The sequence below is a fragment of the Gossypium hirsutum genome, chromosome A01, assembly GCF_007990345.1.
Source record: "Gossypium hirsutum isolate 1008001.06 chromosome A01, Gossypium_hirsutum_v2.1, whole genome shotgun sequence".
Lineage (NCBI taxonomy): Eukaryota > Viridiplantae > Streptophyta > Magnoliopsida > Malvales > Malvaceae > Gossypium > Gossypium hirsutum.
This window is the reverse complement of record NC_053424.1, coordinates 107,303,405-107,317,708: the sequence shown is the minus strand read 5'-3', so window position 1 is coordinate 107,317,708 and position 14,304 is coordinate 107,303,405.

The following is a 14,304-nucleotide window of genomic DNA, read 5'->3' as shown; positions in this document are numbered from 1 at the left end:
CCAATCTAAAGGCTGTGTCCCTTTTGTCTAACAAACATTTTTTTGCACTTGCCAAATACAAGTTTTTCACCTCCAACAACTCTAAATGGTTAAAATTTACTTCTTTAATATAAATATGTATCAACAATACTTCAAGGACAAGAGATGCATATCCAAGCAACATATGAAGTAAATTAACAAGTAATTATAAAAGAGCTTTATTTTTTTTTATCTTTTCTTGTACACATATATTTGTTTTTTATTGAAAATCTTTTACAAGTTTTAAGGTTATCTTGTGCTTAAACTTTGTAAACACCATACCTTTATTTTGGAGAGGCCTTTTTTATTACACTTTAAAACAAGTTTTTTTTAGAGGTTTCTAGTTTACTTTTGAAAGCTACAGGGGTTATAACTTAACCTTGAGAAAACAATGGCAAAGGTTTGTAATTCATGTTAGTAAATTTGAAACTCCTTTGCAGGTGATTGCAAGTAAAGTTAAGGGAGATGGTATAAAAAAATGAGACCAAATTTTCCAACCAATATTTTAAGCAATTTAAGCTTGGGTTTAAAGCCTATCAAAACACTGTTGATTGACTACTTGAAGAGGCTTATAAATAGATTGTTTTGTGTCATACATCAAGAGCAATTTTGGAGTGTCTTTTTCGGCAACTTTATTGTGTTTTCTTGTGGTAATTTCGTGACACTCTTTTAGATATTATTTGATGAGTTTATTGATTATATTGTTAGGTATTTGGGTGAGTGATCTGTGACAATTGGGGTCGATATTAGGGCTGCAATTACTTTTTTGTGTAAGGGTAAATGCCAATAGGTGATCCAGATGATTGTTGAATATCATTCATTAGGTAATGCTTCATAGACGTAGGACAGTTGTTGTAACACCCCTTGCCTGTCCCTATTGCTGGGATTGAGCTACAGAATGCTACAATGCAAAATAGAACAATTATAGACATTTAATGAATAATTTGAATCCAAAAATCATTAACTACCATCATATAAGTCATTTAGTACAAATTAAACTTTTCCTCGAGCTTTATACGAGCTTTTGTAAGCTCAAAAGTTGACTCGATATCGAATAAGGACCAAACTAAAAAGATTTCAAAAGTTCAGAACAACGTCGTGGCGTGAGGGAGTTCCTTTTCATGACGCCACCAAAATAGTTTGTCGTGTCACGATGTCAGTCCGTTCGACGTCACAATGTCACTCACTATTTCAGCCTTGTTGAGATGACGGGAATCCTCGTCTCAATGTGACATTACAAGCTTTTTCTTGTCGGGATGACCATTATATGACGTTGCAATGTGAATCCTGTTTTTTGTACATTAAGGCCAGTTGACACTTATTTATACCAACCAACCAAATAGGCTAAAGAATTCTTTTGACTTCATTTAAACCTGTTTAAAACATAGCAATTCCATGCCAAACCATAACATATATTCATCTAAACAATTCACAAAACCAATATGCCACATTTGGCACCAAATCACAACAATGAAATTGTAACAACTCGATTTTGGGCCTAGTCAAAATAGTGGTCTTGGGATCACAAATCTGGAGTCAAATAAATTATTCCATTATTATTTTGATGTTATAGCATGATTATATGAATGCATGGAATATTTGGTGAAGTAATTTTAACATTTGTGAGCCCAATTGCAAAAAAGGACTAAATCACATAAGTGCAAAAGTCCTGAATTGATAGCTAAATGTGTCAAATAGCTAGGGAATAAATATTGAGGGCCTTTAAAGGACAATTAGATAGGGGACAATGAATTAAAAATTTTCAATGTTAGGTAATTGATTTTTGACTGTTTGACTAAAGTAGAAATAAAATAATCAAAAGATGATATCATCTCTTTCACCTCTCATTCTTCACTGATTTTACCAAAAAAAAAGGGCTTTGGGAGCTTGAAATTTTAGCTACTTATTTGACTTACAAGTAAGTGATTTCCATACCCTTTGTTGTTGATTTTTGCATTTCTGAGACCCTTGAAGCATAAACTTTCAAATGATGGTACTATTTTGCAAAATGATTAAAAGATTAGGGTTTTTCCATGAAAGGAATTTTAATATTTTTTGAGTTTTTATGGAACAAAATGAGTCTTGCGTGTCTTATAAACAACTTTTGTGAAAGGATTTTTCATGAAAACACCTAAAAGGACCATTTTGCATAAGTTGTAAAATAGATGTTAAATATGTGAAATAGTGGGAATTTGGAGTTTCTATAAGAGTAAAAAGGGTTCGGCTAAGCTTAATATGTGAATAAATTCGATAAAAATAAATTTTCGGGCTTAGGGGTAAAATGGTAATTTTACAAAAGTCTAGGGGTAAATTGGTTTTTTTGCCCAATTATGAATTGTAGAGTGCCTAGATTGATAAAGTGACTAAATAAGTGCATTTTGTTACTATAGATCAAGAAATACCTAATCCGAACCTAGACCGAGGGAAAACCAAGCAAATCGACTAAATCGACTAGTCGCTACATTTTGTAATCTAAGGTAAATTGTATGTAAATAACACAACTACACTGATAATATATGTGGTTGAATTGTATTTAAATTATTATAGCACGAATTGCTTGTTTGTGGAAATGAGAGAATGTGATGAGAATAGAGATAGTAGAATTCCCGAATGAACCTTAGGAAATAAATCGGATATTCGTGCCATGATGTTTGAGTCACTTGTGTGAGCTAGTGTAAGACATGTCTGGGACATGCATCGGCCATATTATGAGAGCCAATGTAAGACCATTATCGGATATCGAACTATACGGGCGTGTGCATTTGCCGTGTGACATTTTGGGATTGCTGAAATCAGAAACAGAATGTCCATATTTTTACATACGGGCTAGGATACGGGCGTGTCACGACCGTGTGAAGGGCACGGGAGTGTGCCATGCCGTGTAAAAACCCTTGTAGATGTGCATTTAAAATTATTTCTACACGGGTGGAGGACACGGGCGTGTCCCTATATTGCTTAGGCCGTGTAAGACATACGGGCCATCAGCACGATCATGTCGAAGTGGCCACACGGGCGTGTTGCCCTTCCACACGGGCGTTTGCCCTATTTCAAAGTCAAATTTTCTATAGATGGTTTAAGGGCCCGGACTGATCCCAAATAGTTTTCAATGGTGGATTTGGGGCTCGTAGGCCCATAATAAGAAGTTTAAAGTAGAAATTGAAAAAAATTCAATTTGAGTAGAGTTTTGGTGACTCAAAAATATTTGCAAGCATGAGTTTAAAGTTAGGTAATGCCTTGTATTCCGTCTCGGCGAAGGGTATGGGTGTGGGGTATTACATTTAGTGGTATCAGAGCTATAGTTTAGTTAATTTTAGGACTAACCTAGAGAGAGTATGAGTCTAGCTATACATGCCATAACTGTATATCGATAGTGTGACAACTTTTGACGATTATAAATTGTATTTTCATATAGAAAATGGATCTTGATAGAGCTACGGTGGATGACGTAGAGAGTAACGCACCGGCTCCTACTGAAGGGACCACGCTAGTTGAGAGTGAGCCTATAACTATGGGTCAAGGCAGAGGGGCTAGAGAAGCTATATCCGAATGATGGATGCTTGGTATACGGAGTTTGTTCGTGCGAATCCGAACACTCCACCTCCCCACCTCATCTGAATCCTCAGCATGCCCCGGTAGTTCTGCAAGGCGCAGACTTGATCAAGAGGGAGAAGCCTCTGGTGGATAAGATTAGGAAGCAAGGGGCAGAGGAATTTCGGGCTAACTTAGATGAAAACCCAGAGAAAGCAGAGTTTTGGTTAGAGAATACCATTAGGGTATTTGATGAATTGTTGTGCACGCCTGAAGAGTGCGTGAAGTGTGCATGTCACTCCTATAGGATTCGGCTTACCAATGGTGGAATACTCTCCTGTTCGTTGTACCGAGAGAGAGGATCACTTGGGAATTCTTCCAGGAAGAATTTCGGAAAAAGTGTATTAGCCAAAGGTTCATAGATTAAAAGAGGAAGGAATTTCTAGAATTAAATTAATGCAGTAGGACAGTGATGGAGTATGAACGAGAGTTTGTGAAACTCAGCAAATACGCGCGGGAGTGGGTGTCCTCAGAAGCCGCCATGTGTAAAAGGTTTGAGGATGGTCTAAATGAGGATATCTGAGTATTTTTTGGCATTTTAGAGCTAAGAGAATTTGTGGTGCTCCTTGAGAGAGCATGCAAGGTAGAAGAATTGGTTACAGAGAGGAGAAAGGCAGCTATTGAGTCGTGGGATTCAAGAAAAAGACAGATAAGGAAATTGCATCAGTCCTTATCTAAGAAATCTAAAGAATTCTCTACCCGATCGAATGCTTCGGTGGGGTTCTCAAACAGGAACAAGAACCAGCAGAACACAACTTCTAGAGCTAAGGCCACCTCTATTGCGAGTGTCGGCAGTGCTCGGCCAAATAGGCCAGAATGTTTGCAATGTGGTAGACGTCATTTCAGGGAGTGCCGAGGTAAAGAAAGAGGGTGCTTCAAATGTGGGTCACTGGACCACTTCATCTGAGACTATCCTGAAATGAAATAGAGAGAGAAAAAGTAAGAAGAGAAGGTAAGGAGTACTCTATTAAAGGGTAGACCACAAAAGAACCCTGAAAGCGGGGTTACCAGCAGAGGTGTGCCAAGAGATGCTGCAGTAAGGTCTGAAGGCAGAGCGCCTGCAAGGACTTACGCTATTTATGCCTGTAAAGAAGCAGAGTTTTTCGACGTGATCACAGGTACCTTTTCTATCCATGATATATCTGTTGTTGCTTTAATTGATTCGGGGTCTATCCACTTTTATATTTGTATGGAATTGATACCTCATATGAACATGATAGTAGAGTCCACTGAGTTTATGGTAAAAGTGTCCAACCCCTTAGGCAGACATGTGCTAGTGGACCAAGTATGTAGAAATTGTCCTTTGACAATTAGAAATCATCTTTGAATTTTTCGGGTTAGACCAGATGATTCAGATAATTTTCTTATAATAGTATCGTCTTTGACTGCTGAGAAATATTTGAGAAAATGATATGAAGCTTACCTAGCTTTAGTGCTGAATACTCAAGTGTCTGAGTTGAAGATTGAATCGGTACCAGTGGTTTGTGAGTTTACAGACGTGTTTCAGGAGGAATTACTTGGATTACCTCCAGTGAGGAAGTTGAGTTAGGAATCAAGTTGGTCCCCGATACGGCACCCATCTCGATTGCTTCGTATAGGATGACTCCTATGGAGTTAAAGGAGTTGAAAACCCAACTACAAGAATTAACTAACAAGGGCTTTGCGAGACCGAGCTTTTTCTCGTGGGGCGCTCTGGTGCTCTTTGTGAAAAAGAAAGACGGGTCGATGAGGTTATGTATTGACTACAGACAACTCAATAAGGTAACAGTGAAGAACAATTATCGTTTGCCAAGGATCGATGAACTGTTTGATCCGTTAAAGGGAGCCACTATATTTTCCAAGATTGACATGAGGTCAGGATACTACCAGTTAAGGGTGAAAGATCAAGATGTACTGAAGACTGTGTTTCGGACAAGATACGGGTATTATGAGTTCCTCGCCATGCCCTTTTGTTTGACTAATGCCCTGGCGATGTTTATGGATTTGATGAACCGTATTTTTCGGCTATATTTGGATAAGTTCATGGTGATCTTTATCGACGACATACTAATTTACTTGCGTGATGAGAGTGAGCACGCGAAGCATTTGAGGGCTGTATTACAGACCTTAAGAGACAAACAATTGTACTCCAAGTTCAGTAAGAGCGAATTTTGGCTTAAGGAGGTTGGATTTCTAGGACACATTGTGTCGAGTGACGGGATTAGAGTTGACCCAAGCAAAATCTCGGCTATGGTTGAATGGAAACCGCTGAATGTGATAGAGGTCCGAAGCTTTTTGGGTTTGGTCAGATACTATAAGTTGTTTGTAAATGGATTCTCTATGATAGCTACCCCGGTGACAAGACTGCTGCAAAAAGATGTCAAGTTCGAATGGACAGAAAAGTGCCAACAGAGTTTCAAGCAATTAAAGTCTTTGTTGACTGAAGCACCAGTGTTAGTGAAACCGGAGTCGGGTAAGGAATTTGTGATTTAGAGTGATGCCTCCTTGAGTGGTTTAAGGTGCGTGCTTATGCAAGAAGGCAAGGTTATAGCCTATGCCTCAAGACAACTAAAGCCACATAAGAAAAATTACCCGACGCATGATCTAGAGTTGGCCGCCATCGTGTTCGCATTGAAGATTTAGAGGCACCATTTGTATGGAGAGAAATACCGAGTATTCACTGACCACAAAAGTCTCAAGTATTTAATAATGCAGAAGAAATTGAATCTACGGCAACGAAGGTGGCTAGAGCTAATAAATGATTATGAGTTGATAATTGACTATCACCCGGGAAGGGCGAACGTAGTCACCGACGCCTTTAGTAGAAAGTCATTGTTCACCTTGAGAGCCATGAATACTTAATTGGCTATGTCTAGCGATGGTTCGATCCTAGTAGAGTTGAGAGCTAGATCGACATTTCTACAAGAGATCTGTGAAGCTCAAAAAGATGATAAGGAGTTGTAAGTTAAGATGACTCAGTGTGAGACAGAATATGAATCCGAGTTTTGCATTGGTGTTGATGGATGTTTAATGTTCAAAAATAGAGTTTGTATACCCAAGGGCAGTGAGCTTATTCAGAAGATTCTGTGAGAGGCACATAGTGGTTGTTTGACCGTCCACTTGGGCAGTGTAAAAATGTACAACGACATGAAGAAAATGTATTGGTGGTCGGGGATGAAAAGAGATATTTCAGAGTTTGTTTCCAAGTGTCTTGTGTGTCAATAAGTGAAGGCTGAACATCAAGTACCTTCGGGTCTACTTCAGTCTATCATGGTCCCCAAGTGGAAGTGTGATCGGATCACTATGGATTTTGTGACAGGTTTGCCGGTAACCCCGAAGAAAAAGGATGTTGTTTGGGTTGTTGTAGATAGGCTAACAAAGTCAGCACATTTTATACCAGTGTGTACCGACTACTCCCTGGAGAGATTGGCTGAATTGTACATTTCCAAGATTGTGAGACTACACGGGGTGCCCTTATCGATTGTTTCAGATAGAGACCCGAGATTTACCCCGAGGTTTTGGAAAAAGTTACAAGAGACATTAGGAACAATTTGAGTTTTAGCACGACATTTCACCCGCAAACCGATGGCCAGTCGAAAAGAGTGATTTAGATTTTAGAAGACATGTTGCAGTGTTGTGTTCTCGAGTATCAAGGCAGTTGGGAAAGGTACTTGCCATTTGTTGAATTCGCCTATAACAACAGTTATCAGACAAGTCTGAAAATGGCGCTTTATGAGGCTTTGTTTTGGCGAAAGTGTCGAACGCCCTTATATTGGACTGAGCTTAGAAAGAGTCAGATTCACGGGGTTGATTTAATCAAAGAGACTGAAAAGAAAGTTAAAGTGATTTGTGACTGCTTGAAGGCTGCCTCGGATAGACAAAAATCCTACGCTGATTTGAAACGAAAGGAAATTGAGTTTCAAGTCGACGATAAGATATTTTTGAAAGTATCCCCGTGGAGGAAAGTCCTCAGATTTGATAGAAGAGGCAAGTTGAGTCCTCGTTTCATAGGACCTTATGAGGTTATCGAGAGAGTATGACCGATTGCCTATCGATTGGCTTTGCCATCAGAGCTGGAAAAGATTCATAACGTATTTCATGTGTCCATGCTACACCGATATAGATCAGACCTTTCGCATGTGATTACGCCAACAGAGGTTGAGATTCTTCCGGACATGACTTATGATGAAGAGTCGGTTAAGATATTGGCTCGGGAAGTCAAAAAGTTAAGAAATAAGAGTATTGCACTCGTGAAAGTTTTGTGGTATAGACATGGAGTCGAGAAAGCCACATGGGAACCTGAAGAGGTTATGAAAGATCAATACCCGAACCTATTCACCGGTAAGATTTTCGGGGACGAAAATCCCTAAGGGGGAGAATTGTAACAGCTCGATTTTGGGCCTAGTCAGAATGGTGGTCTCGGGACCACAAATCTGGAGTCGAATAAATTATTCCATTATTATTTTGATATTATAGCATGATTATATGAATGCATGAAATATTTGGTGAAGTAATTTTAACGTTTGTGAGCCCAATTGCGAAAAAAGACTAAATCGCATAAAGTGCATAAGTCTTGAATTGATAGCTAAAGGTGTCAAATAGCTAGGGAATAAATATTGGGGGCCTTTAAAGGGCAATTAGACCCTTAGAAATAGGGTAGCCAGCCATAGTGGACAATGAATTGAAAATTTTCAATGTTAGGTAATTGATTTTTGACTTTTTGACTAAAATAGAAATAAAATAATCAAAGGATGATATCATCTCTTTCACCTCTCCCTCTTCACCGATTTTACTAGAAAAAATTAGGGCTTTGGGAGCTTGAAATTTCAGATACTTAGTTGACTCACAAGTAAGTGATTTCCATACCTTTTGTTGTTGGTTTTTACATTTCTGAGACCCTTAAAGCATAAGCTTTCAAATGAGGGTACTATTTTGCAAAATGATTAAGAGTTTAGGGTTTTGTCATGAAATGAATTTCAATGTTTGGTGAGTTTTTATGGAAGAACATGAGTCTTGGGTGTCTTATAAACAACTTTTGTGAAAGAATTTTTCAGGAAAACACCTAAAATGACCATTTTGCATAAGTTGTAAAATAGATGTTAAATATGTGAAATAATGGGAATTTGGAGCTTCTATAAGAGTAAAAAGGGTTCGGCTAAGCTTAAGATGAGAAAAAATTCAATAAAAATTAATTTTTGGGCTTAGGGGTAAATAGTCATTTTGCAAAAGTCTAGGGGCAAATTGGTCATTTTGCCCAATTATAAATTGTAGAGTGCCTAGATTGATAAATTGACTAAATAAGTGCATTTTGTTATTATAGATCAAGAAATACCGAATCCGAACCTAGACTGGGGGAAAGCCAAGCAAATTGACTAAATCAACTAGTCGCTACATTTTGTAATCCAAGGTAAGTTGTATGTAAATAACACAACTAAATTGATAGTATATGTGGTTGAATTGTATTGAAATTGTTATAGCACGAATTTCTTGTTTGTAGAAATGAGAGAATGTGATGAGAATAGAGATAGTAGAATTCCCAAATAAACCTTAGGAAATAAATCAGATATTCGTGCCATGACGTTTAAGTCACTTGTGTGAGCTAGTGTAAGACATGTCTGGGACACGTGTAACGCCCCAAAAATTGGGCTTAGAAATATTGGGTTTGGAGTCTAAGTTCGGGTAGAAGATGGCCCGAATAAATAGGATGATTTAATTTAGTATGTCTAGTTAGTAATTAAATAAACTGAGAAGGGTTTATAGTGCAGGAAAAGTCCTAGGATCGACCCAGGGCTCTGGAAAAAATTTGAGCATTTTTTTCCCTAAAGAGATCTGGGTAGAAGGCCTTATAAGTGATTTCGGCTGAGTTTTAGCACAAGCAAGCACCTGGCCCAGTGGCAAAGCACGCTAGGAGGGCGTGGGAGGTGCCTGGGTTCAAGGCACGGCACGCGCAAATGGTTAATTTTTTTAGTATTCAGGTTGCGTTTAAAATAGGGATTAATAGGAGTTGTGAGCATAATCCAGCACAAAGAGCGCCCTTGGCGCAGTGGAAGCCGCGCGCTAAGGAGACCTAGTGGTCACGAGTTCGAATGCAGAGGACAACGAAACTTGTTTTATTTTTTAAGTAACCCGTGACTAAAGCGAATAAGGTTTATAAGCAAACAGAGTCGTATTATAACAAAAGAGAGGTTCTGTCGCAGCGGCAAGCAATGTAGCTGGGTTTTCTGGAGGTCGTAGGTTCGAGTGACGGGGAAGAAAAAATTTCTCCATTATTTTTAAGCGGACCGAAGCTTCAGCAGGTAAGGCTTATAATTAATTGTGACCCTATACTAGTAAAGAAAAAAGCGTGGTGTAGTGGCCAGCGGCACGGAAGGTTGGGTTTTTGCTGCCCGCGTGGGGAAGGAGTAGGGGTTTGATCAGGACTCTCTTGGCAGCGTGCTGAACCGGTGCAAGGAGTGGATAAGGATGCTCTGCTAATTGGTGGAAGGAGTTTGAGTGAAATTCAAACTTTGCTACGGGCTAAATTCAAGGGATTTGAATTAGAGGGAGTGGTGTACCGAAAGTAGGACTTTTGAGTTGCATATTCGGCTAGGAGAGGTTGGCGTAGTAAATTAGCATTTTTAGTTTGTAGGGGGTACCAATTGTTTAGTTGCTGAATAGGTGTAGGTTCTTTAGGGGCTAAATTCTGTTGGTTGCTTTCATTCTTTTATTTTGCCGTTTTACCTAAAGCCGAATTCTTTCTTCTTCTTTTCTCTCTTTCTTTTTCTCATCTCTTCCTTCCTTGATTTCCTTCAAAGCCGAATCTCTACTGTTATTTCCTCTCTTCTATTTTCTTTTCTCTTCCTCTCCTCTTCATCCATATCTCTCACATCTTGTTAGCCGAATTTCTTTGTGGCCAAATCCTCTATTCTTTCCCTAGAAGCCGAAAACCCAGTATGCAAAGGGTGGCTGTCGACTAAACTAAAAGGGTTTAGTGGTGCTATTTGATTTGTTTTGCTCTAGTGTGGATTAAAGGCTACTGATCGAGGGCTTAGATAATTGGAATGACTAGATTTAGATCTAGTCCATATTCCGGCAAAGGTAAGAACTTTAGTGCCTAAGGTGTTAATGGTCGATTATTGGTAAGGGGATTTGTATATAATTTGTTATGGATTCATAGTTTAACGTGTTAGTAACTGATTGTAGGCAACTCGTGTGTGGAACTCGTCAACGTTTAGTCGAAAAATAGGTGTGTAAACGATACCCATTAGTAGACTAGATCGGCAAAAGCCGAAAAGCTGAAATACCGAAAAGTCGGCATTTTGAGAACTTGAGAGTGTCCGAGCGCTCGTGGGATTATTTGTATTGATAATTTTGGTAACTTCAATGGTAAGATTGCAAAGTGCGCAATTTCGTGCACCTCGGTGAATTTGGGCTTCGATGGGCCGAAATTAGGTAACAGGCAACGGGTCCATTTTGGTAAAAACGTCCGATAAGTATTCTGAAGACTCGTTAATAACTGTAATGAGCATGAAACCCTAAAAAGACTGATAAAATTACTGAAATACCTCTGTAAGGTAGAATTATCGTAATACCCTTAAAGGGGTAAGTTTACGATTACGCCCCTCGAGGGTAAATAACTGTTCTTACGCTATAATCTGACTGCCTTTCTGAAGCATGCCTTATTAATTATATATATTTTGCATACATGTCATACTGCATGGGATTGGGTTTTGTTATGGAGGAAGAACCCGTTCTAGTGGCTGTGCCACATATTCTGATATAAGCAGCTTTACTGCGGATTATAGTTAGTGCCGCAACCGGTGCTAACACTGTAAGTGTAGGGATGGCGTCGGTGATTTATTCCCCACAGGAATTGTAGGGATAGATGGAGGCAAGTGCAGAGTTGGATGGGGTTATCATGCATTAATCATATGAGACTGTTTTGTTATGGGCCAACTGTACGGAAATGGGCCCAACTATGTTAATATGGGCAAGGCCCAGTATATATCTCAACTTGTAATAGGGCTACGGCCCAGATTGATACTGATATGGGCTAGGCCCAGTATACTTTGATACTGTAAGGGCCTATGGCCCAAATTAATATTGATATGGGCTAAGGCCCAGTTAACTCTGATTTCTGAATAGGGCTTAGGCCCAGTAAAGCTTGAACTGATTTGGGATCTGGTTGGGATACTTTACACACTGAGTTTTCCAAACTCACCCCTTCCTTTTTACCCTTGCAGGTGAGCCTTAAACTGGGGACTTGGAGCTGGTAGGATTCAGGGTGGCCATGTGGACAGTACAGATGGTTTTTAATTAAATTAGTAGTTCTTTAAGTTATTTTTCAGTTATATTTCGGGTTGTAACAAGGCCGCTTCAATTATTTTTAACTGTTTTTAGTATGTTTTGTTAGCTTAGATATGATATTGTTTTAATTTTTTGAAATTGAATAGCTCTAGGGCGCGTTTTAAAAGGGTTACTTGATTTCAAAATATCGCGATAACAAAGCAAAGCTTCCGCAACGAAAACGTTTTCAAAATTAATAACCTTTTCAAATGGTTTTAAACGAATTGGTTTTCCATTAACAATCACTTAGTTAAAGTGTGGCAATGGTTGTGTGCATGTCTAGGATTAGATGCGTGGAGAGCTGGGTACTTAAGCAGTCTAATTGACTCACCTCCTTTTTTTTGGCATCCTACCTGGTGCACAGTTTCTATTCACTTTAATCTATAATGAAGATATTCTTTAAACACTAAGAAAGACTTTAGATAGAACATGACTTTTCTAGTAGCGCTTCAATGTGACACGCCAGATTCGGTCATAACGCCTGGGTCGGGTTTGGGGCGTTACATTTAGTGGTATCATAGCCCGGTTGCAACAACTCGACTGTGTATTGAGTCCGAAAAGCTTTTTGAAAAATTTTACTAAACTTAGGGTATTTTGGAAACGATTTTGGAAAGTTCTTTTCAAAGATATTTTACAAGGTATACATGTTTTAAGGTTCAATCTTAAAATGGTTTAAGTTTTTCTGGGTTTCTGAAATTTGATAACCGAATTCTCGGCACCAAGTCTGTAAGTATTTTTGTTACTCATACTACACTGTATTAAGATATTACTGTAGCTAGAACTGAGACCATATCATGACACTATAGCTAAGGCAATACTAAAACCCTAGAATACTGAGACTATAGCTAGGCTATGATTCTGTGAAAATAGAAACTTTAAAATACTATTTCTGCATAAAACATATGAATAAGTATTAAAATTTTTGAATCGAGATCTTGGTAGTTATTATTATGCATGCTAATAATGTAGAGTGTTGATATAGATTTGAGGGTAAGCAAAGTCTGCCAACTTCGGGTAGCGGTAACTCCGAGCTTGGGACTGAGGCACTAGCTGAGTTAGTAAGGAAAGTGGTAGAAAAAGTATTGGAGACCAAGGTTAAGGAAATTAGGGAAACGCTTCAAGCAGGGTGCTTGGAGGGATTCTAGTTCTCAGAAGACCGAGCCTCGTTCTGTGAAACATGTTAAGACACGACCAAACTTTCCAACGTACAAGAACTACAATGGGCGTCATCCGGGTGAATGCCATAGGAAGACAGGAGCATGCTTTAGATGTGGGTCCAAGGAGCATTGAGCTCAGGATTACCAAGCTTAATTTATTTAAGTGTGTGTTCGAGTTGTATGTGTGCTTGATAAATGTTTCTTTACTTTGGTAATTATATGTTCTGGGTTGTACTAAGAATTATTTTTAATCAGAGTACGCAGCGGTAGCATAGTGCAATAGTTGGTATTAGACAATTGATAGCTGGATGGAAAATTTCGAGGACGAAATTTTTTAAGGGGGTAGAGTTGTAATGCCCCAAAAATTAGGCCTAGAAATATTGGGTTTGGAGTCCGAGTTCAGGTAGAAGACGGCCTGAATAAATGGGATGATTTAATTTAGTTTGTTTAGTTAGTAATTAAATAAATTGCGAAGGGTTTATAGTGCGGGAATAGTCTTGGGCTCGACCTAGGGCTCTGGCAAAAATTTGAGCATTTTTTTCCCTAAAGGGATTTGGGCAATAGGCCTTATAAGTGATTTGGGCTGAGTTTTAGCACAAACAAGCACCTGGCCCAGTGGCTAAGCACGCTAGGAGGGCGTGGGAGGTGCCTGGGTTCAAGGCACGGCGCGTGCAAATGGTTGTTTTTCAAGGCACGGCACCAAGTCTGTAAGTATTTTTGTTACTCATACTACACTGTATTAAGATATTACTGTAGCTAGAACTGAGACCATATCATGACACTATACCCACTAGTAGACTAGATCGGCAAAAGCCGAAAAGCTGAAATGCCGAAAAGCCGACATTTCGAGAACTTGCGAGCGTGCGAGCGCTCGTGGGATTGTTTGTATTGATAATTTTGGTAACTTCAACGGTAAGATTGCAAAGTGCGCAATTCCGTGCACCTCGGTGAATTTGGGCTTCGATGGGCCGAAATTGGGTAATGGGCAACAGGCACATTTCGGTAAAAATGTCCGGTAAGTATTCTGAAGACTCGTTAATAACTGTAATAAGCATGAAACCCTAAAAAGACTGATAAAATTACTGAAATACCTCTGTAAGTTAGAATTATCGTAATACCCCTAAAGGGGTAAGTTTACGATTACGCCCCTCGAGGGTAAATAACTGTTCTTACGCTATAATCTAACTGCGTTTCTGAAGCATGCCTTGTTAATTATATATATTCTACATACATGTCA